At 41.6% G+C, this 20,708-nt stretch overlaps 1 protein-coding gene across 1 annotated transcript in view; it reads left to right on the plus strand.

Moving 5' to 3' along the window:
• Positions 1 to 20,708, plus strand: part of LOC110473819 (transcription initiation factor TFIID subunit 4) — a 148,655-nt gene that overhangs the window by 81,112 nt on the left and 46,835 nt on the right. The window lies entirely within an intron of this gene.

Here is a 20,708-nt window from a genome sequence, read left to right on the forward strand (position 1 = left end):
TCTTTAAAAGCTTCATTAAATAGAACATAAGACAGGCCATATAGCTGATAGTAGGAATAGATCGAGATTAGGAATATCTGAGTCAACACCTAGTAATTAATGATAGAGATGGTTTAAAGGAAAGGCAGGGAGGGTAAGATCCTTAACATCCATTCTGTCAGGGGTATTCTGCATATCAGAGTCTGTTGCCTAAAAAATGTTTTTAAATTAAAAAGTCAAGTAGCTGAGGTTGATCCTGAAAGATGAGCTTGGTTCAAATTTTTGTGTCATCACCAACCAAGAATATGGCACAATAATGAATAAACCAGACACCATAAATGTCTGGGCATGTATCCAGGCCCCAGATCAGGTTAGATAGCACCCACTGGAATCTGTTCTCAGATGTGCTCACCAGCCGTGCAAGGGAAGTCTCTGACCTGCTGATACTCACACCAGGAGCCTTTGGATGGCACCAGCAGCCCCTGTGTGCCCCTGTCAGCAGGGCTGGCCCGGGGCTGGGCAGTGCTTGGTGTGCCCTGGCCAGGAGCTGTGCGAGTGCTCGGCCCTGCAGGAGCTGCACAGGCACAGCTCTTCCCCTGTGGCAGCCACGGCCTTGGTGCTGCCACCCCCACGCCTGCAGTGTCCTCTGGAACAGGAGCCTTGCTGGGCTGAGGTTTGCACTTCGACCTGTATCCTTTTCTGAGTTAAATGCAGTTAAATATGGGGGCTGTTAGCAGGTGGAGTTCTAGAAAAAGCTATAGGATCCTTCTCTTCAGAATAATGAAATATGTACATCCTATGATGTGTATGTTATGTGGTTCTAACATTGCCATAGAGGTTTTAAATCCCCCAGAACTTAACCTGTAGCAGAATAACTGAAACACCAGCATCGTATATTAGTGACTACTATAAAAAAACAGTTTTGCACTACATAAGTTCTTGTCACCACACTAATATTTATGTATTTACTCAGTAGGAGTGGTTTCTTTTCAAATATTTAAATGGTAGTTTACTATCATAATTACTGAAAATGAAAAGCAAATGAAAAGGATTTTGCTTTGTTTGGCAAGTTCATTTATTTACCTTTTCAGCAAAGCCAAAGTCCTTAAATATTTTACTGCTAAGGCAGAGTCTCAGTGATGAGAAGTCTAAGTAAGTTTTCTATTTTATCATGCCTGACATAAAAATATGGATCCAAAAGCAACAATCTTATCTTAAATTGCTTTCTTATAACACAGTCCACTGAGAAATGGGGCACTTGAACAGGAACTTTTAAGTTAAATTTCCACATAGCTCCTAACCCATCTGAGTGTCAGTAAGTGGAAAGAAGGAAAAGCTATAAATGTGGTACCTGAAGTAATGATGAAGCAATGTTTAAGCAACAGTGATTCCTCAGAGCAGAGTTGTTTCATTAATCGTTTTCTGCATCAAGTTACCAATGCTACAGCTGTGAGCCAGAAGGAGTGCAAACATTTTTGTCAATACATGTAGAACGTCAGATAACAGGCACTTTTTTTAGACTTTTCGTGTACCACAGGTCTGTTTGTACCCAGAAAAATGCTTTGACCATTGCCATCTGGTTTAAGATGGATTTGGCTTCAGAGTACAAGATTTTTCTGAAGTTACAGTTACTGCAGTGACCTAAAATGTTAGTACTGAACTTGCACCTCAGAGAGGAGTGGTCCTGTCTCACCAGTCAAAATACTCTCCTGGAAGTTCGCTGCATTATTAAGTTTACTGCTTGTGTTAGCTGTGTTTTTTTATTACTTTTAGCAGATATTACTTTAGATTTACAGGTATATTATGGTAACAGTCCCAAATTCTGATGACTGAATTGATTACAAAACTTATAAACAAGGACAAGACTGGCATTACATTTGCATGTGCAAATGGTGCTGGGGTAACAAGACAATTGATAGTCAGTAATAAGTTTATTATATATGGATCTTGGTGTGTAAGTCTTCCAGACTTCCTGTGTTTCCAAGGATAAGGTACTGCCCTGTGATGAATTCTACAAGTCCTGAAGAACTTTGTTCAATAGCAGTCTTACTATTCAGCAGAACTTCTTGCATATTTGTAAAATTGAAGGTGATGACAATTCCACCCTGTTCTCTTGGGCTTAGAGCAGAAGTTGTGGCAAATTGTCTGGCTGAAGTTGAATTGTGGTGTCACCCTTGCTGTACAGAGAGCCAGAAGCTAGATAATTGACAGAAAAATGCTGGAGGATCAGAGGAATGGCCATGCTGTCTTCCAGCTGAAATTATTTATTTCTTCTTAGGTAAAATGTATATTAATTAGAGCTGAGTCAAGGGCTGGGGTTTTTTTTGTCTTCTCTCTAACCCAAGCTTGACCCAAGCTTATCATATTAGTCTACCAGAAATCGAAATTAAATCCAATGCTGTCCAACATAATAATTTTCTTCTACAAAATCAAGCTGGTGGCATTCTGTAGTGATGCATTATTCCAGCATACACATACTGCCCAGCTCTTGTTTAGTTAACATGAATGCTTATTTTTCACGACTAATGAAAACTATTGGGTTTAGCATTTGTAAAGGGAAATGCTATTTTACTAACAGAGGAGCTAAATACACAGCCATTTTTAAGTAGCAAACTTTTTTATACCACCATCTTTATAGTATAAAATAAGAGCACTCTTTTATTTCTGTTTATACTTGCTACCTAGAAAACAAATTTTAGAACTTGTTTTACACCAGTGTGAGTGCTTTATGTGAGAAGGATCCATGTATTGCATCCATGTTTTGTTCCTCACAAAGTTTTGTCACATCTGGGAAGCTTTGTAATAGAGTTGTTTGTAAGCAGGAAAAATGAGATTGCATGGCTTGGAGAGCAGGAGCTTATGCAAAACAAAATGGGACAGTGAGCACGGGATTGTTCAGCCTGGAGAAGAGAAGATTCAGGGTGACCTAATTGTGACCTTCCTGTACCTGGAAGAAAAATGGAGAGAGACTATTTACAAGGTCCTTGAGCAACAGGATGAGGGGGAATGGCTTCACACTGACAGAGAGTAGGTTTAGGTTAGATATTAGTAAAAATCTTTTCCCTGGGAGGGTGGAGAGGCCCTGGCACAGGTTCCCAGAGCAGCTGTGGCTGCCCTGGGTCTCTGGCAGTGCCCAAGGCCAGGCTGGATGGGGCTTGGAGTAGCCCGGGACAGTGGAAGGTGTCCCTGCCCATGAATGAGAGGATCTTGAAGTTCCCTTCCAAGTCAAACCATTCTGGGGTTCTGTGGGTGTGACAAGAGAAAGGAAGAAGAAACAAGCTGTCCACTTGTTCCTTGTTTAGCTGATGTCTCATTGAGTATTTGAAGGGCATCAACCTTCAAATTAACTTAACAGCAATGTAATTTCCTTAGATCTTGTATGACAAGTGTATTTGTCCTGGTGCAGTCTGCTGCTTGAGGCTTTTGTAGCTATTCATAACCAGTGAAACAGAGTGGTTTTCTTACTCTGCTACCAAAAGGGTTCCCATTTAGTGCTCTGAGAATGGGGGGCATGAAACAAATCAGAGTTGTATACACCTGTAAAAGTTAGCTTTTCTTTTTGTGATTATTTCTTGTTTTCTCATGTTTCCTAACAAAATGTGTACTCTTAATTTGCAAGTCGAACTAGTGAGGAAGACTCAAAACTGACTTTAAAATAGAGTTTAGCTTGGGTGTGAAATATATTTGGGTTATGTTTGAACAGTTCCAGAAGAGCAGTACCTGTTGCAAAGGCTGCTCTACCTAATGGATTTCATTTTTTTAAGCAAATAAGTAAGGAGAAAGCCATCCTTATTGTCTCCATCACCTTCCAGTGCACACACCTTGGTGGAGTCCTGCCTAACAGAGCACAAGGTTGTTGAAATAAGTAGCCTCTCATTATACAGCATCAGGATTACCTAAATGTGAATTTCCAGAACTTGGGTTTAGAATGTTAAAGCTTTTTGTAAAGAATTTCTGAAGCTGAAGGTGACTTTGCTCTTTAGAATTTCACCAAAATACTCCAGCAGGAACTTCCTCTTGTAAAATGAATTTGTTTTGAAGGTGGTAACGGTAAAATCTTCAGACCTTCAGATCTGTAGTTCTCCTTCCATGTCTGTAGGAATAACCAGTGCTACTGCCTTTTGATTTTGAACAAGTGGAGGGTGGCAGCCTCCTGTTTCTAATCCCTTTTGTATGCCTGGACAGCCAAACTTGGTGGACAGATAAAGGGGCCACTCTTTTCCATGTTTGGCATGTAAGATTTGTGATAAGGGTGGTTTGAGTTTGCCTGTCCTGAATACTGACAATTGCATCCAGAGGTTCCAGAAGAAGCAGTGAGGAATGCATGCAATTGGTACTTTTCTGAAAGAATTAATTTTTTTTTTAAAATCTGTTTAAATATAAACTCTCTCTCTCTCTCTCTCTCTCTCTCTCTCTGTGTATACTGTACCAGATGAGTTTGTGCAAGGGAGAGGTCAAGACTGAATTTGCAGTTCTCCTTTTGCTTCAGTGGTATTCTGTCTAAATATGGGTCTTCCTCAGGTAGAAACAACCTTGTTAGGAACAATTTATCACACTGGCATAGACAGGGGAGAAAAAAAAAAGCAAACCTGTTTGGAGCAAGCTATGAATGTGGAAAAATCGTGTAACTGTTTTAGCTGAACACTGCAACAGATTTACTTTGGTGCTAATTTGGCTGAATAACCGCACGTTGGAATATGATCGCCTGTTTAATAAGTAGAGGGCAGCAAATGTCAGCTGTGTCTGCTTGTCAGAAACTGAGGAGGTTGCTTGGACAGCAACATGAATTATTATTTACATGATTTGGTCCCTTAGTCAAGCCTGCTCTACTCTAGAGCAGCTCGCGGGGGTGGGGGGAGGTCAAGGTGTATTTAGGCTTGAGCCTGCAGGGCAAATTTCCCCCCATCCCCTCTGTGCGCCTTGGTTTCTTACTCCAAAACAAACCTGAATGAGGGCTTTAATTCTGCTGCCGAGCCAACGTGTTTGTAAGCCCTGTTTGGCAGCCTCCAGCGCCCGCGGCAGCCGCAGCTGCCAGCTTTCATCTGCCCCCGGATCCTGCGGGGCCGCGTCACATGCGCTGCCCGAGGGCAGCGAGGCGAAGCGCCGGGCTCGGTGTGCCCTGTCCCCTGGGCTGCACACCCCGGCTCGGTGTGCCCTGTCCCCTGGGCTGCACACCCCGGCTCGGTGTGCCCTGTCCCCTGGGCTGCACACCCCGGCTCGGTGTGCCCTGTCCCCTGGGCTGCACACCCGGGCTCGGTGTGCCCTGTCCCCTGGGGTTAACACACCCCGGCTCCGGTGTGCCCTGTCCCCTGGGCTGCACACCCCGGCTCGGTGTGCCCTGTCCCCTGGGGCTAACACACCCGGGCTCGGTGTGCCCTGTCCCCTGGGCTGCACACCCCGGCTCGGTGTGCCCTGTCCCCTGGAGTGCACACCCCGGCTCCGGTGTCCCTGTCCCCTGGGCTAACACACCCGGGCTCGGTGTGCCCTGTCCCCTGGGCTGCACACCCCGGCTCCGGTGTGCCCTGTCCCCTGGGCTGCACACCCGGGCTCGGTGTGCCCTGTCCTGCACACCCCGGCTCGGTGTGCCCTGTCCCCTGGGGCTAACACACCCCGGCTCCGGTGTGCCCTGTCCCCTGGGGCTAACACACCCCGGCTCCGGTGTGCCCTGTCCCCTGGGGCTAACACACCCCGGCTCCGGTGTGCCCTGTCCCCTGGGCTAACATACCCCGGCTCCGGTGTGCCCTGTCCCCTGGGGTGCACACCCCGGCTCCGGTGTGCCCTGTCCCCTGGGCTGCACACCCGGGCTCGGTGTGCCCTGTCCCCTGGGCTGCACACCCGGGCTCGGTGTGCCCTGTCCTGCACACCCCGGCTCCGGTGTGCCCTGTCCCCTGGGGCTAACACACCCCGGCTCGGTGTGCCCTGTCCCCTGGGCTAACACACCCGGGCTCGGTGTGCCCTGTCCCCTGGGCTAACACACCCCGGCTCCGGTGTGCCCTGTCCCCTGGGGCTAACACACCCCGGCTCGGTGTGCCCTGTCCCCTGGGCTAACACACCCCGGCTCGGTGTGCCCTGTCCCCTGGGCTAACACACCCCGGCTCGGTGTGCCCTGTCCCCTGGGCTAACACACCCCGGCTCGGTGTGCCCTGTCCCCTGGGCTAACACACCCCGGCTCCGGTGTGCCCTGTCCCCTGGGGTTAACACACCCGGGCTTGGTGTGCCCTGTCCCCTGGGGCTAACCCACCCGGGCTCGGTGTGCCCTGTCCCCTGGGGCTAACACACCCCGGCTCCGGTGTGCCCTGTCCCCTGGGGCTGGGTGCACACCCTGACTCTGGTGTGCCCCTTCCCGAGTGTCCCTATCCCCTGACCCTGGGGCTAACACGCCCCGGCTCCTGTGTGCCCCTTCCCGAGTGCCCCTGTCCCCTGGGGCTGGGGCTAACACACCCCAGCCCTGTGTCCCTGCCCCAGCTCCTTGGTGCACACACACACAGACCTCCCGCTGCTGTGCACCCAGCCGCACTCTGGGTGGGTGTTCACGTGTTCTGTGCTCTCACAAGGATGTATACGTTTGTTTGGAATGTATAGATTTCATAGAGCACACTGCTTCTCATAAAATCTGGGATCTGTTTCTAAGCCAGTAGTGGAAGATGAAAGAGTTCATGGGAGCACAGTTAAAGCAAAAGTTGAAATGCAGTAGTAAAATTTTAAACAGAGGGTAATTTAAAACTTCCTTGCCAGCCCATTTTTGAGAAGATTTAATAGCATTAACAGTAGGGTAAAAAGTGTCAATTTTGGTTAACTAGACACTAAACATTTCTGACTGTACCTAACTCTTTAGGTACAGTCGCTGTTTTAGAGAAGAGTTAGACTACATCTAACTCTTCTCTAAACTGCAAGCTAGGTGGCTGGGCTATTATAACATGCAGGGGTCATGAAAGCTGTGTTAGCATCTATTTACTATTTTTAGTTAGTCTTGTTCAAAAATAGTGTGTCAGCCTGTGAAAGAGTTACATCATCTTAGGTGAAAAATGAGATACTCTTCAACATACCCTGATAAAGTAGTTACCCTGCAGTAGTAGCAGTAATCTTTTAAATAAATTAAATTTCTTATTGTTATTTGCAATATAAACTGTTTTCCCCTCAAATATGTTTGTTAAAGGTAGGAATAATTATCTCTAAAATGTAAACACTTGAAAGGTATTAATGTATTTTTAATGTTATTGGGTAGTTGAATAATGATTTGTAAGAGTTTTATTTTTGTTTAATATTTCAAATTGCTGCTGAATTGGTGCATAACTTCTAGATTTCCATGGAAATGGTCATAAATACCTGATTTCCTGGAACAGGAAGGTATGTTATATGCATTTATGCTGATGAGTGTCTGTACACTAAGGTGTAACAGCTTCCTAAAATCTGTTGCCTCAGTACTGGGTAGGGTTGAAGGGAAGCAAGCTAGAAAACAGTGTGGTGCAATTACAGTTCTTGAGTTTATTGACTCTGCACAGCCATGAAGTAGAGAGCATGCCTCTTACACTGCTGTGTCCTTTCCCTCCACAAGTAGAAAATGTATTTATATCCAGAACAGACATTTATATTCTTGAAACAGAAATAACATCCTGTCGATTCTGAAGATTTCTCTTAATCGCCAAAAGCCATATTCATGTGGTGAGGTGCTTGAAAATCTATTATTTAAAAAAAAAAAAAATCATAATAATAAAAAGATTTGTCCTGGCAGAAGTGCTCATATCTGGCAAACGTGTCAGATAATTTAAGTAAGCTTTAGGAAAGTGTCAAAAATACTCAATGGGAAAATAAAGCATAAGTGCTAAACTCAGGTGTTAATTTTGTTCAAGACAACAGGAGAGGAGCAGAGTGTTCACTCTACTAGAAACATACTGGAGGTGAAATTGGTGAGAAGAGAGCATGTTTTTATGAGAAATAGGATAATTTTGTATATCTTCAAAATGTGTTTAGATTCTGGGAAAGTTTGACCTGTGTTTTCATAGAGCCCTTAGTTTTAAGGCAGCCCAGCTCTGGGCAGGTGAGATGGGCTCCCCTCAGGGGTACCTGCAGAATTTCCAGGATGTCTGCCCTGCCTTAGTGTGACAGGGAGTGATTATGAAGGTTATTGAATACACATCATCATGTCACTGAATATGCTGCTGTTTAATTAAGTCAACTACTTTCAGCTTCCTGTTTTGAGGATCAGTAAATTCAGTATTCAGCAAAATTGTTCTCTCTTTTAATAATGGTCTGTCATCAGCATTTGCTAGTCTTTCCTTCTTAGGCAGTATGTTCAGGAATCTCTTGTGTGTGTCTCAAAACAAAAGTATGGGATGTTTTCTTCCTCCCTCTAAGAAATAAGCATTTTCATCTTTTTGTTGTTTTTACCTTTTTAGTGATCTACATGACTGCGAGATAGAGTGATACAGACCTTCAGGTTGCATGGAAGCACCTAAAAAATATGGAGCTCTATTAGCTCACCCTATGAGCTTTTGTAATTAAGTCTCAGATTGAAAACTTGTACCTTATTTTAGGGCACAGAAATCAAGCAATACTCTGAATTTTAGCAGAGGAGAAAGGTAACTTCAGGCCAAGAGAGACTGGCAAAACTTCCCGAGACCATTTCCTTATCCCAGTTTTGTCAGTGTTTAATCTGGGTAATTGATATAGAGGTGAAATATGCTTAACTATTGAATTAAACTTCTGTGTGTTTTGTGTGCAGTCATGGTGCTCAGTACAAGGTGCTGGGTTTCAGTAATATGTGAGAGTGTTCTGCTCTGTATTTATATGATGATTTGGATAGAGAGTTACTGTAATATTTAAATACCTTGTACATTGTTATTTTATCTAAAATGCATATATTTCTTAAATTTGTCAATGGATACTACTGTTAACATAGCAATATGTAATGATTTCTGTAATCTACTCACCTATACAAAAGAAAAGATCTTAAATGTACATTTCATAAATACCCTCAGGTAATTTTAACTGAGGCTTTAAAAATAATTCCTCAGTTGAAAAATGTTCATCTGTCCATTTAGCCATGTAGAGAAATGATTTCTGGGAAGTACTGAAATTTGAAAAACAAACATCCTAAATCCAATGGGTAAGGTAATGTGTGCCTTAGCAAGTATGCTGAGGACATGTGGTAGGCTATGTGGAAAATATGAAAATGATCTGGCTGTGTTGGAGAATTTTATTTTTGCCCTGTCAAATAAAATGCACCTCTGAGTGCCTTTTTGCTTCTTTCACTTCTTAAATGTGCATCCCTTACCTTTAAATGTTATAATTGAATTCTTCTGCCACACCACTGTAACTGTGGAACAACTCTTTTGACATGAGTAGCAATATGCAAAACAAACAGAATTTGTCCCTCTGGTGTTAGATATAATCTCATATCGTAACAACTCCTTTAGACAATTAGGATTTATTGTTATCAGCTGCACCTAACATTTTTGCTTAAATGCGAAATACTTTTGCAATTGTATATATAAAATAACCTGCGTACGTGTATGCAATTTATTTGAAAATCAGTCGCCACCAACCAAATGTTGTGATTTTGGGCTGATTTCTGGGTGTGCCTGTGTGGTGTGTGTTTGCCATCCCCTTGCCTTGTCTGCAGCTGCAGGGATCTCAGCGCAGGGCTGTGTTCAGGCTGCGTGTGCAGGAGTGAGCAGCGCCGTGCAGAGCCCTGGCTCCGCTCAGTGCTCTGTGCAACAGTAAGTGTTTGTGACAGGTTGTTTGCTGAGCCCTTCCTGCCTGCATATGGCACAGCAGAGCTCACTTGTTAGCAGATTATCCATTGTGCCTTGATGTTAAAAGAGGATACTTCCAGCCTGGGTTTGGAGCCGTCCTAGGCAGGGTCGTGCTGGGTGGGATCTGTTATAACACATCCGAGACAAGTTGAGAAGTGCACCCAAACAAGAAGGGGAAAATGAGCACAGCAAACAGTGATTCCAGTGTTCTCCTTGTCATCCCTGATAGAGTTTATTGTGCATTTAAAATCACTTTGAAACAGCTGACCAGTTCTGTAATGGAACATCATTACATATTCTTCAAATTTCTAGCCAAAAAACAACCTTTAAGGGCATGTAGAACAATTATGTCTTAGGGGACAATATTTTAATTCTCATATTTTTAAAACTGGACTGGTCAGAAAAATGTGGGTTTTTTAGACATTAGTATTTTGAACATCAGTTTTGCAACATAAGTAAGATTTACCTTTCTACCCTTACAATTCGAAGAGGAAAGTGAGAATTTTTTTTTCCCCCCAAGATTGTGAGAAAGAGGAGCCTGTAATGAGGATATGATCTATAGTTCTCCTTACTTATGATAATATGCCAAGAAACAGAGAGCAAAAAATGTAGTGAAGTTTTTATGTGAAGAATTATATTTTGCTGGTGGTGACACACATTTTAGACTTGTAATATGTTGAAGGATTCTAAAAGTCTAAATCAAAGGTTCAATATGCAATAAGTTGAAAATTAATTAACCCCTTTCTGTTGTTTTGGAGATAGGATGAGTGTTTTTAGGAAAAGCAGAAGGAAGAGTGAAAGAGTAAAAATATTTTACTTGGAAAGAGGAAGGTAAGGAGGTACATTTTAGATCATCTCATTTCCTTTCTAATGCAAATCCGATTCTTTGATTATTCACTTATATTATTTATTTATTCTCATACAAAAGGTAGAAATTATGACATGTTGGGAATGTAGGCATTTTTATACTGCAATAATAGTGCAACTATTCCACTCCTCTCATCTACTGGTGAAAAAGGATTTCAAGAAAAAATAATTTTGAATAGAATTAATTAATGGATTCTTAAAGTCCTAAGCGTATAATGTAACTGCAGTTCTTTAAAGCAGAAAAACAAGGAGAAAACAAATAATGCCCCTTGAGCAGATGCTTATTCACGTAGGATAAGTAGTCTTTGATTTTGGAGAGGTGGTATGACTTGCAGTTGGAAACCTTGATTTATTGTGTCGTTATTTATATCTGCAATAAATGAGGAATAAGCATAAAACATGAAAAGGAAAATTAAGTATTATGCTAGTTCTCTTGCTATTTACATGAAATAGGCATTTTTTAATGGTGTGTTGCTGTGCCTTTTGTTGACCATAGCTGTGCGCCAGGTCCGTCTGCTTGTTTCCATTGGCTTGTCATGTTCACTAATTAGGGAACTGCTGCATGATTCACCTTGTTAATTAGAGGGACTTGCACACAAAGGCCCTTCGGGCAGTGCGAAAGAAGAGCCTAGCACTAGTGCCCTGAGAAAGCTACAGCCTGTGAAGTAATTCTTCTCATCTACCTTCTATTTTTTATTTGAAATGAATAAATCATTGAGATTTTCCTTGTGGAGTGAGAATGCAAGAATTCACATCTTTGTAAGATGTAAATTATATGTGATCAATAGAAGGGGATGACTACTGTATTGTACTTACAAGATTCCCTAATTTACTGCTTGTCAGTGTCTGAGAAATTGCTTGAAATATTTTGTCCCCACACTGTGGTGCATTGTTCCCTTGATCTGCAGCACAAATGAGCAGTAGCGGTTTTGCTATAGTTCAATCTAAAATAGAAAATATGTAGATTATTTAAATTCAAGCTTGTTTTGCATCCCCAGTGGAACTTCCATTTTGCAAGTGAACCCCCAGCACCACCCCCACAACTTTCAAGGGGAAGAAGGTGGTGGGTGTGTGGCTATTTTTGTTCTCGGTGTTTTACTGTGCCTCAAACCTCACTTTCCAGCAGAGTAGCATACTAGCTGTATTGTGTATTCTTTAGTTGAATATAGTTTCAGAATAAATTAAATTTGTTTTTGTCATGTCACTTAGACTTGATCAAACCACAATCCAGGCTGCAGAAGAGGAAATTGCGTTAAAAGTGCACAACCAGTCGCTACACTGCACATTTCCCATCTGTTTATGACACTTCAGACATTAGCTCCAACGCCATTCTCTCTAACTATTTGATTAAAATTACTTATTACAGCCAAATGATTTTTAGTAGATTGCTACATTCGCCTCATTTCCTCAAATGAGGCTGCAGTTTCAAGATGCAGATTTCCCATAAGAATGCTAGAGGACTGGTATCAAAATCTGGGCATTTTCTTTTGGAATAATCTAGTTAATAAAGCCTCTTACTAGAATTCCTGATTAACTGCTATTTTAAATGCACTTAAAATTTCTGCTATTCTGACGTTTTGTGCTAATGAAATATAGCCAGAGAAATTTTACCAAAAAACAGAAATACTTATTTGGGAAAAAACAGGGAAAATGCTTTAGGCTGATATGAGATTTTATGGTACGAAATACCATCACTCTTCACTTCCAGGAAGATGAGACATTCTGTGTGCCTCAGTCTTCAGCTGGCTTCATTGATAGACCAGCCAAGAACTTCCTCCATCTTCTTGGTATAGTTCTGGTGTACTGTTTTTTAATTAATTCAGATTTCAAGTTGTGCTAGAGATGAACAGAAATGAAAGTAACAAAAGGCCATGCTCTGCTTGAAACTCCTGAAGCACAGAGAAGATGGTGCAGATAAAACTCCTGATCAGACTCCCCTTGCACTAACACAAAGTTGCAGCAGCCATGGAGAGTTCTCACCATCCACATAGCTGTTGTATTGCTCAGACACGATGGAAGATTTTTGAAGGGTATTTTCAGAGAGGTTTACTGGATACCTGCCATGTGAAAAGCAGAGCAGTTGGTTCAAATTCTAGTCCAGCACTGAGCACTGCGTTACAGTGGGCAGCACAGCCTTTGGGAGTTGCTGCTTGCACTCTTATTTTCCAGTGCATGATTTTAAGAAAGCACACTCTTTGTTGAGTATCCTCCCATATGCCAGTGTTCCTATCAGTTGGCCCAAAGCACAGCTCAACAGGTTTCCTGCTCTTATTACTTCAGTCTGTAACTCTAGACATGACTGAGCTCCACACAGGCTTGCACTGTTTTTTACGTTCTCTGATCTTGATTCAAACATCAGTTTGAGTCCTCACACAGTGTCTTATTTTAGGGGGAAAGGAGAAGATCCTAGAAATCTGGGGAGTGCAGTAAACCCCCACTCAGATGAGCAAAGGGCCTGGGAAAATACCTTATCCCACCTTTCTCTCCAGGCCCTGGGAGTGAGGATGTTCCACTGGGTGCTCCTGAGCTGAGGAGCCCCTGAGTGAAGCCATGAGCTCCTTGACTCGTGCTCTTCTCACCCGTACTGATGCTGTCTTGTGTCCTTTGGAGAACAGCTTGAGAAGATTGGTGGTTGTTCATAGTTGCCCTGCTCCAAAATAAAATGAAGACTGATAATAAAAGAACAGGTCTTGGGGGTTATTTTTCAGAGTTTTTTCCTGATCTCACTACAGGTAAGTTACTGACACTCTGATCAAAGTTGGCAGCTCTAGCAGTGCTGATCCTGCCCAGTTGTCTGTGCCTCAGAAACCCTTTGCTCAAATGGGCTTTGCTCAGATTTGGCTTGGCAAATCTGCCACACGCTACTACAGGATCTTACAAATATAAAGGTTTTAAACAGATGTGTCTCCAGCTTAGCGTAGGAGAGCCTGGAACTGGCGCTACTGGAGATAAACTGTTTGAGGAATAGTGTAACCAAAACCAGAGAAATTGTACTGGAGCTCAAACAACAGATTCTGAGGAGTGGAGGAATGTAGTGATGGAAGTTACTGGAAGGACAAAAAATCGTTTGCTGTAGAACTCTTTCAGGGGTTTTTGAGGGATATTTTCCTTAAGTATTTACTATACTCTGTGTTACTCTAGATAGGAATATGTAGCTTAAGAAATGGTTGGACTGTTGCAGAAATAAATGTGTTTAAGTTAATAAATAATTAAATAATAGTGTATTGTATTTGGAAAATCAAAAAATGTAACCTAGTATGCTAAAAAATTGCAAGAGTTTAAAATCAAATCTCAAAATCTTCATGCTTTTGATTTTTTTATAAGTTATGAGTCAGCTGTTAAGGATACTTGCAAGAAAATTAAACCTGTGACTATTTTTATATATATTTTTATATATATATATATGTATGTATCAGTTCAGACAGTATGTTGTCTTGAGTAGTAAGGGAATAAAATTGTAGATATAAGGATGATTGTCTTAAAAATCCCATTTAACTGTGTAATGTGCAAGAGTGGGGAAAATTACAATTTTAAGGCTTTTTATTTCAGGGAAAAATAAAAATGTCAGGCAGCATGCACCTGGCATTTTCTATATCAAATAGGGCATATTTAAATGGAAAATTTGAGTAAACTTGTAAAACATAATGAAATTAGATGTTATAAACAGGAATATCTGTTGTAGAAAAGATGCTTGGTCCAAAGTACTCCAGTTAAGATTCCAGAGCTGTGTTCAGATGCTCATTATTTTGAGAAACAGTCATCTTGAGGCTGAAACATTCCCAGCTTGGTCTTTGCCCAGGGTGATTTTTTCCCTAACGCTATGCAATAATTTTCAGCCATTGTTAAAAATGTGTGGGTAAGAAAAAGGAAGAAACTCCCCTCACCAAAACCCAACAGACAAACCCCTTTCACAGTGAAGGACAATCTTGATCTAGTTCAGATAGATGTGCAGGCATTGCAGGGGACAGCTGGAGCTTTTACTGACTTGTGGGAGAACACTTGTGAAGGAGCAGCATCCAGCTTTGTGCTGAAAAAAAGCTAGATACCATTTGTCAGAGCTGTGAATGTCTAAAAGTCTCACAGAATGTGTTTGGTGCATGACCTGCTATTACACAGGTGAAACCTCCCTGGTGTGGTATTTTTGCAGCACTTCAGTCCTGGGAGCAGTTCCTTACCAGGCACTGGAGCTGTGCTGACCCTGAGAGATTTCAGAGCCAGAGCAGGGCTGGGGGACAGCACAGGGCTGCTGCACACACGAGCTGCTTTGCAGGGCTCCCTGAGACTCACCGAGGCACCCATCCTTCTTCATCATTGTCCTGGCCTTCTTGAGGTTCCTGCCAGCATTTTTAATGAGTTTCATTTTTAATTGCACCTTCTGTTGTGGGCATCTTAGGACATGTGTAATGGTTCCGCATTTCAGGCGCTCCTCAGCAGAAAAGATGTTTTTCCAGGGGGTGCAATCACTGTCCGAGACTGATAGATACATGTTACAGAACCATCAATTAAGACAAGTTTTGCTCAGCATATGACCCTGTTATCAGGAATTAAGCCATCCATCGCAAACAGAATTAGGAGGGATTTCCATTGATGCCTATTGGCTGGAAATCAATGCTTAAATCATTGTTTATATGATCTTGCTTTCATCAAACATTTCTGCCATTTAGCACCCTCTGTTGCCAGGTTCCTGCTCAGGGTTCGTTGCTGCCTGTCCTCACCCATGAACGCTGTTGGTATTTACAGCTTCTGTGGTGCTGGGAGCCTCCTCTCATTTCTTCTTAGGTGGTATTTCTGAATTAGGTTGGTAATTGTAAGTAGATGAAATGTAGATCCTGGTGGGCTCAGTTGGGTCTGTGACTACAGAAACTTACTTTTACAACTTGGCTTCTATTCCCTTATCAAATCCTGTATTGGCAGTGTTTAAACATACATGACTACTTCCTTAAGCTCTTTCTTCTTCTTTATCTTCACAATCATCTCTGTGTCTCTGTCACTGGGTTATTTTCCTTCTAGGCCAAAAAACATCCCTGATTTCTGCCTGTAGGCACAGAAACACCTTCTTGACCTTTCTCTCTCTCATGTGATCCTACTCCCTCTTCTCCCTTTAATTTTTCAAGGTATTTATATGTAGACTAGAATTTTTAAGAGTTCCAGCTGTCCCCTTACTTTCTGATCATATGGAAGGAAATTGCTCTTAGACCTTAGTACCAACAGCTCCTACCCATATTTATCTACATATTTTATCTGCTTTAGACTTGAACTAAAGTTGACTTCTGTTTGCCTGACAAATAAGTACATTCTTGGCTTTTGGAAATTACTAAACCTAGCTTTTAAGATCTAATGTTGATACTTCACATAGACATATGGCTGTCTTCCTTGTGGCATATGGCTTGTGGCACTTCTTTCTTAAATACCTAAATGTATCATAACAAATAATGATCTACAGAAAACAAACTAAAATTCTAGAACTTCTGTGGTTAGCTGTACTTTATGAAAGTGGTGAAGTAGTGTTCTTTCTGTGGTTTTAATGCTGTACCACCATCACAAGGAAGTGTCATTGTTCAAAATAATGCTTTGTTCCTATGGTATAGTTTTCATCAAATGAGAGACCTTCCAGTAAGTAAATGGCATGCTAAAAATACATTTGGATTTGATAAGGAGTAAGGAACAGTATCTAATTTGTAAGCATTTATCTTGTATAATATATTGGAATATTTGTCTATGTTTTAGATAAATATTTTTACTTTCAAAAAAGTTAATTGTTGTTCATGAGTGTGGTTCTGAATTTGAAGCATTGCTTTCTTCCCAGAGGGCAGAAAATTTAATATGCTATCGATAAGTATATCCATATTATTTGTGATAAAGGTAAGTTAAAGAAAAATTTTGCATCAGGAGCCCAGTATGAAAATAAGAGTGTGAATGAATGCAGCTATCAAACAATTGCATCTTGTTGGTTATGTAGTGAGTTAGATTCATTTCTGGTAAATCATGTTAAGTAACAGGAAATTATTGTATCAGGATGTACAGGTAGTAACAGGTGCTTCATTTGTTTAAATATCCAGTAATTAGTAACTGACTTAGTTAGATACCTGTATTGTGGTAACAGGCTGCTTTCCTAACTTTAAAATATAATTGATCATGTATCGTAAGAAGCTTAAGTAGCTTTAATATTACAGGTACTTCTAAGAGTAGTTTCAGAACACTGAAGATGGTGACATTCAATTCATGTTATTCTTAGTGCTGAGAATTCAGAGGGTGGTTACAGTGGAACCAGGTAAGCAAAACTGGTTGCAAAGTCATTTCCACTTGGCACAGAGAATGTGATTCCAGAGTGCACTCAGGAGAAGAGCTTCCACAGGTCAGGGTGTGCATTTGGTCTCTGGTAGACAAGGTGCAGTGTGCCCTCTTCTGAACCAAAGCCAAGATATCACTTTTGCAAAAAATAATTTTAAACAGAGGTTCCAATTAGGGATATTTTTCATGAAAAGGCACATGATAGGTAGGAAAGAGGCTGGTGCAGGTAATCTGATGTAGGCTATGAAAAAAACAGAAGTATGTGATTAGGAAAAAAGATAAAAGTCTGAAAGCCTCTGCTGGGAATCAGTATCAGAATCAGAACTCTTCTGATTATTTTTAAATGTAATTTTATGTTTCACTGCTTTCAGGTGAGGTGAGCTTTAAAGAAAACCTAAAATACCACCAGTGATAATTTATAAGAGTGTTGAGAATTTGTGCAATACAGTGTTTATCAAATATTTTCAGCACTTCAGCTGCTATGTTATAAAACATCAGGATACTGTGATCTCACTGATTGTGTTTGATGTATTAGAAATTTTTTGATCACTATTCATTAAGGTTACATAAGATTATTCTTTCCTGTTGTAGTTTACCATGGTGTGTGCTGTTAAACCAGTATCAGAAACTGTGTTGTGTTTCTGTCTGGATCTTTTGTACCTGGCAGCATATCCCTTATTTGTATTACAGGAATGTCTGTTCAGCCCACTGGGGCTTGATGATAAGTGAGGCACGTAGTGGAGGAGGATCCTCATCTGCAGAGCCTATAGCAGACATAGACAAGCTGGGTGATGTGGGGTGAGAGACACAGAGAGGTGAAGAATGAAGTCTTAGCAGTGTTCACCCAGTGTGAGTGGAACAGAGCTCAGCTCCTTTGGCTCTGTCTGTTGAGCCAGGTGTTCTATCAGGGGATGAATTATAATAGTGGAAAGTCTTGTGCATTTGTCAAGATTAGTATATGATATCAAGAACCATCTTTAGTTTTTCTCACTGATCAAAAAAGAAAGGACAAAGAACTTGAGGTTGAGATGAGTACAAAGCTTCCTGCAGATTCTTGAAGCTATTCCATAGTTTATTGGTAAAACCAGTTTGCAGGTTTCAAAGTGACGGCAAGATTTATCCCACTATGGGAAATGTAGAGAAATGTCAGATTTTACTTTAGAATTTACATGTGCAAAAATCTCAAGAAGAGGCACTATGTACTGATATTCCACGTGGAAACAGCCAGGGTGTAGTGCAGTACAGGTAGCACAGAGAGCCAAGCAAGTATTAGCTTCCCGTGGGTTTGAAAATGGTGACTTTGGGTAAGATACTGATACAATATTCATATAACCTTTGCATAATACCACTTACCTATCAGACTGTATTTCTGACCTGCACCTCCCAGGAAACGAATACTTACTCCAGTGCAAAATTTCTTATTCTGCAAAGCTTGACAACTTCGTCTGAGATCACTCTAAGCCAGTTGGCCCTTGCTTAAATATTCATCAGACTTCTGATAATTGTGATAACCCTTGTAGGCTGGCAAGCAAGGCAAATTAGCAAAAAGATGATTGATCTTTTTTTATATGCAGTTTTATCTTCAACCTTTCCTGGATATATGTTATACTATAGTAATAATTTCTTCTCTAAGGTATTTGCCAGTATCTAGATTTGCACATCTATTTACAGTTGCCTTGAAGCCTCATAATTACAATACAGCTGAAATGTCCATTTTCTTTCCCTGACTACAAATAGGGATCAATCGAATTTTAAATGACTGCTCACGGGCTAGCTTCCGATCATGACCTTTGTAAATGATTAGAGCTCACCACTGTTGCTATCTACCTTGAAAGGGTAAGCGGGCAGCTCTGTCTAACTGGCATTTAATCTGGAACAGAGCCAAAGATATTTGAGCTAAAAACCTAATACGAGTTGGCAAAGAGAAGTATGTATAGACCTTTGCACTATTATTTAGATATTTTTCTACATTTCTTTTTTGTATTTAGGAAATTCTTTTACCATGTAGATGAGACATGTATTTTTAGGTAATGTTATACTGAAGTTACAATAATTAATATATAGCATAAAAGTGTGAAAAATGGGGTTTCAAACTCTAAATGACTGAATTCAATTTTCTGAAGAACGTGAAAATACAAAATGGTTTGGTTTGGAAGGGATCTTCAAGATCATCTTGTGCACCCCTTGCCATGAGCAGATACACTCTTTGCTGCCTCAGGTTGCTCTGAGCCCTGTCCAGCCTTGGACACTGCCAGGGATGGAGCAGCCACAGCTTCTCTGGGCAGCCTGTGCCAGGAACTCAGCACCTTCCAAGGAGGATTTTTTCCTTCTATCTAATCCAAATCCACACTCCTTCAGTGTGAGGCCATTGCCTCATATCCTGTCATTCCAGGCCCTTGTCCAAAGTCCCTCTCTGCCTTTCTTGTCAGCTCTCTTTAGGCACTGGAAAACCCCAGTGAGGTTTTTCTGGGCTTTCTGTTCTCCAGGCTGAGCATTCCCAGTTCCAGCTCGGTGCTGTCAGGATGCTGAGCCTGTGCTTGTTCCCAGTGCCCACATCATGGACAATGGTGGGAAAAGTGCCCATGGTGGTTGGCAGTGGCTGAGCCTGATCCCAGGGCTGCCCAGGGGGCAAGAGGCCAATGGCACCGGCCTGTCTCAGCAGCAGGGTGGGCAGCAGGACCAGGGCAGTGCCTGCCCCTCTGCGCTGGGCACCACTGAGGCTGCACCTCGAGTGCTGTGCCCAGCCCTGGGCCCTGGTGCCCCTCGCTGGCTCCAGCTCCTTGGTGCTGCCCTCCAGGGCTCTCTGGGTCACCTGCCAGCCCTCCCCTGGCTCTGGGCTGGGCTGGAGCCTGGAACACTCCCTGGCCAGGCTGTGACCAAAGCTGCTCAGGCACACGTGTGTTGGCTGCTAAACGAATTCATCTGAGAACTGCACTGAAGAAGAGGCATGAGGTGGATCTGCTTTTTCTGGACAGAGATGGATGGAGAAAAGACATTCCACACTGGCACATTTTTGCTTAAACCTCATTTCCTTTTAGCATTGGTTGAGATAGTTCAGGCCCTGCTTTTATGTGCAGATGTGTAGGTAATGGCTGAGACACTTCTATCTCTGCTTGTCAGTTCCGTTTCATTTTAATAAGGAATTGTGCCTGTGTCATTCAATGTTTGTATTACCACCACTGAATTTCTTGAGGTGGTGTTCTGTGCACTGCTGCTGAAGTGGGAGCAAGAGTGACCATCACTGGGATTAGAAAGCAGGCACCTCTCAGTTTATTGATAGATTTTGCAAACCCAAGTTTTGAGATTTAATAGGAATTATTGCTATGAGCTATGAATGCTTTTATCTAATTAAGATAATATGCTGTGTTGCCTAATCAATTATTCTTGTGTGGTATTGATCAGAATATTTTTTAGTGTTCCTGGGAATATGACACTTATCATTAACACTCTGAAAGAATTATACAGTTTATAGTGAAAATGCAATCTTGCCTCTCTGTTGGCCAGAGAATTTTCTCCTATTTTCTGTAATGTGCTATATTATTACATAATGCAGCTGGCAGCTGCTTCAAACTAGTCAAATGTATTCTTACCTAAAACGTAAGCCCAGAAAACATTTTTTAAATTGGTTTGTAAAGGTTTTGTGTCAGCATTACCTTTGGCTAGCATTTAGATAGAGATATCCTACTAATTTATATATTTTTAAGAAAACATCAAGTATGTTTGAAATTCAAAGTAAATATTCAATATAAATATAAGATAAAAAATGGAGAGTTAAATATTTGAATTGGTATTTACATTCTTCATATCAGTCTTAAA

The sequence above is a fragment of the Lonchura striata genome, chromosome 11, assembly GCF_050655825.1.
Source record: "Lonchura striata isolate lonStrDom1 chromosome 11, ASM5065582v1, whole genome shotgun sequence".
NCBI classification, from domain to species: domain Eukaryota; kingdom Metazoa; phylum Chordata; class Aves; order Passeriformes; family Estrildidae; genus Lonchura; species Lonchura striata.